This window comes from Arachis duranensis, chromosome 6, assembly GCF_000817695.3.
Source record: "Arachis duranensis cultivar V14167 chromosome 6, aradu.V14167.gnm2.J7QH, whole genome shotgun sequence".
In the NCBI taxonomy this organism is placed as follows: domain Eukaryota; kingdom Viridiplantae; phylum Streptophyta; class Magnoliopsida; order Fabales; family Fabaceae; genus Arachis; species Arachis duranensis.
In genome coordinates, this window is record NC_029777.3 from 38,784,214 (window position 1) to 38,788,347 (window position 4,134).

Consider the following 4,134-nt stretch of genomic DNA (forward strand, 5'->3'; position numbering starts at 1 on the left):
AGTGAGAGCTTGTGCTCCGAGATGATTACCACAAATGCCGCTATACACTTCCTCCAGGACTTCCTTTGTGTTGGAGGTCGGTACACATTTTAATAATGGTATTGATATCCCTCTTTTGTACAGGGTGTTGTTTATGATAGTGTAATACTGTGCCTCCCTTTTCAACCTCTTTGCCTCCTTTTCGTCTGTAGGGAGCGCTTCTGTTTTGAGGTAGTTAATTATGGGGGTCATCCATCCTTGATCCCGACCTGTTATGGCTAGGATTTTTTCTTCTTCCAATATTGATGGGTTCTACAGTATTTCCTGGATGAGGCTTCTATTATTGCCCCCTAGTTTGGTGCTGGCTAGTTTTGAGAGTGCGTCAGCTCGGGCATTTTGCTCGCGGGGTATGTGGTGGATCCTATATTCCCCGAGTTGTCCGAGCTGTTCTTTGGTTTTATCCAAATATTTTTTCATGGTAGGATCTTTGGTTTGGTAGCTTCCCGTTATTTGTGAGGTAACAACTTGTGAGTCACTGTAGATGTTGAGTTTCTGAGCTCCAACCTCCCTAGCCAGCTTTAAACCAGCTAATAACGCTTCGTATTCCATCTGGTTGTTTGAGGCCGGGAATCCGAATTTCAGGGAAAGCTCAAGTTGGGTTCCTTGGTTGCTTTCAATTATCACACCTTCATCGCTTCCGGTTTTATTCGAGGAACCGTCCACGTATATGTTCCACTCTGTGGGGATTTCCGTGGTGTCTGTGAATTCGGCGATGAAGTCGGCTAGGTATTGTGATTTAATGGCTGTCCGCGCCTCGTATTGGAGGTCGAACTCGGACAAATCGATTGCCCACTGTAGGATTCTTCCTGCTAGATCTGTTTTCTGCAATATCCCTTTTATGGGCTGGTTGGTCCGAACTTTAATGGTGTGCGCTTGGAAGTATGGGCGAAATCGTCGGGATGTGAGTATCAGAGCGTATGCAAATTTCTCTATTTTCTGGTAGTTCAGCTCTGACCCCCTGTAGTGCTTTACTAATGAAGTAGACGGGTTGTTGTCCCCCTTCATCTTCTCTAATTAGTGCTGAGGCTATTGCCCGACTTCCTACTGCGAAGTACAGTATGAGTGGTTCTCCCTCTTGTGGTCAAGATAGGATAGGTGGCTGTCCCAAGAATTCTTTGAAGTCTCGGAAGGCTTATTCACATTTCGTTGTCCACTCGAAGTTCTTTCCCTTCCTTAAGGTAGCGTAGAAGGGGAGGGATCTTATTGCTGATCCTGCTAGGAATCTGGACAAGGCTGCCAATCTCCCATTGAGTTGTTGTACCTCTTTAACGCAGGTTGGGCTTTTCATGTTGACTATGGCCTGACATTTATCTGGATTTGCCTCGATTTCTCTTTGTGTGAGCATAAAGCCCAAGAATTTACCTGCTTCCACTGCGAAGGTGCATTTAGCCGGGTTGAGTCGCATGCCGTGCTTTTGTATGGTGTCGAACACTTGAACCAAGTCGGTTAGTAATGTCTCTTCACTTTATGTCTTTATCAATATGTCATCCACATAGACCTCCATGATTTTTCCGATGTGGTTTGAGAAGACTTTATTCATTAGCCTTTGATAAGTGGCTCCCGCGTTCTTAAGGCCGAAAGGCATTACGATGTAGCAATAATTTGCTTTCAGTGTTAGAAACGAGGTTTTTTCTTGATCCGGTGGATACATTGGGATCTGGTTGTACCCTGAGTATGCGTCTATGAATGAGAGATACTTATATCCTGATGAGGCATCTACTAGAGCGTCGATGCTTGGGAGTGGATAAGGGTCTTTTAGGCAGGCTTTGTTGAGGTCGGTGTAGTCGGTGCACATTTGCCACTTCCCATTTGACTTTCTCACCAAGACGACGTTTGCTAGCCATAGTGGGTATTTAACTTCTCTGATGAACCCTGCCTCTAGTAGTGCTTGTACTTGTTCTTCTATAGCCTGAGATTGTTCTGACCCGAGTTTTCTTCGTCTTTGTTGTACCGGCCGAGATCCCGGGTAGATTGCCAACTTGTGGCTCATTAGTTCGGGGTCTATGCCTGGCATGTTGGCAGCTTTCCATAAGAAGAGATCAACATTATCTCGTAGGAACCGTATTAATGATTCCTTTGTGTCTCCTTTCTGGATCGTGCCAATATTAGTTGTTTTGTCCGAGGTATCTCCGATCTGGACTCTTTCTATTTGTCCTTCGGGTCGTGGGCGGAGTTCTTCTCGTCTCTGAACTCCGCCGAGTTCGATTGTGTGGAACTCTCCTCCTTCGCCTCGGAGGTTTAGACTTTCGTTATAACAGCGACGCGCCATCTTTTCATCTGCTTTTATTGTAGCTATCCCTTCTGCAGTTGGGAATTTCATACATAGATGTGGAGTTGAAACTATTGCGCCAAGTTGATTTAACGTTGTCCAACCTATTAAGGCATTGTAGGCTGAGCTTACGTTGACCACAATATAGTCTATCTTGAGTGTTCTGGATTGGTTCCCCTTTCTGAAGGTTGTATGTAACGATACGTATCCCAGTGGCTGTACTGGGGTATCCCCAAGTCCGAACAGGCTGTTCGGGTATGCTCTTAGCTCTTTTTCCTCTAAGCCGAGCTTGTCGAAGGCAGTTTTGAATAAGATGTCGGCAGAGCTTCCTTGGTCAATTAATGTACGGTGGAGGTTGGTGTTTGCCAATATGATTTTGATGACCATGGGGTCGTCGTGTCCTGGGATGATTCCGGATGCATCTTCTTTGGTAAACGTGATTGCTGGGATGTCTGGTGCCTCCTTCTTTCCTTCGACATGGTATACTTCTTTGAGGTGTCACTTGCGGGATGATTTGGAGATTCCTCCTCCAGCAAATCTGTCGTGTATCACGTGGAAGTGTCTCTCCGGTGTGCGGGGTGATCGTTCAGACCGTCCGACATCTTCATCCCTTCTTCTTTTTCTTGGTTCTTCGTCCCGATTGGCCAAGAACCGATCTAATTTTCCTTCCCTTACTAATTTCTCTATGACATTTTTCAAGTCAAAGCATTCATTGGTGGAGTGTCCTCGGACTTGATGATACTCACAGTATTCGTTCCAATTTTCTCCTCCCCTTTTGCCTTTGAGTGGCCGAGCTGGGGGTATTTTTTCCGTATGGCAGACTTCTTTGTAAACATCTACCAAGGATACCCTAAGAATGGTGTAGTTATGATATTTTTTTATTTTCTCCCCGGAGCGATCTTCCTTTTTCTTGGATTCTTTATCTCGGTAGGCAGAACCGAACCTCGAGGCTTCCCCAAGTCATGAATTCTCCTCCATGTTGATGTACTTCTGCGCCCGTTCTTGTACTTCGTCTAGGGATGCTGGGTACTTCTTTGATATAGATTGGCTAAATGGTCCTTCTCGTAGGCCATTTATGAGGCCCATGATGGCAGCTTCTGTTGGTAGACTTTGTATGTCCATGCATATTTTGTTGAATCTTTCCATGTAGTTACGAAAACTTTCCCGATCTCCTTGCTTGATCCCTAGTAGGCTGGGGGCGGGTGCATGTTTGGTGATGCCAGGGCATTTAGGCCAGTTGCACTGACCTTTTCTTTACTATTTTAGGGTAATTTCATGCATTTTCTTAGTGAATAAGGCAAGTTTTTTGTGAATATACACTTACACATTGATTCAAGCAACTATTGTGAATTTTGCATGATTTCATGAGATTTTTGTCAGAATTGCATGATAATTTGATGATGCATAATCTCATGACTTTGGCTAGAGCTTTGATGCACTTTAATTGCTTGATTTCAGGACAAATGAAGCATGGAAGAACCACGTTAGCATTCACGTTAACTTAGTCAACGTGAATACTAACGTGGGATGGTAAAGAGCTTGCAACGTTAATGAGAAAAGTGATCACCAATAATGCCTGCGAAGCCATTCATAGCTTACGTTAAGAGCCACGTTAACTAAGTTAACGTGGTACTTAACGCAGAAGAAAAAAAGAAGACTCAACGTTAACGAGAAACATGAACTCCAATAACATTTCTCCTCAACGTTAGCGGTAAAAGTGAACACCACTAACGTTGGGAAACTAGGCAATGCCCCACGTTAAGAGTCACGTTAACTTAGTTAACGTGAACTTAACGTGGAAGAGGATCAACAACGCCAACGTTAGT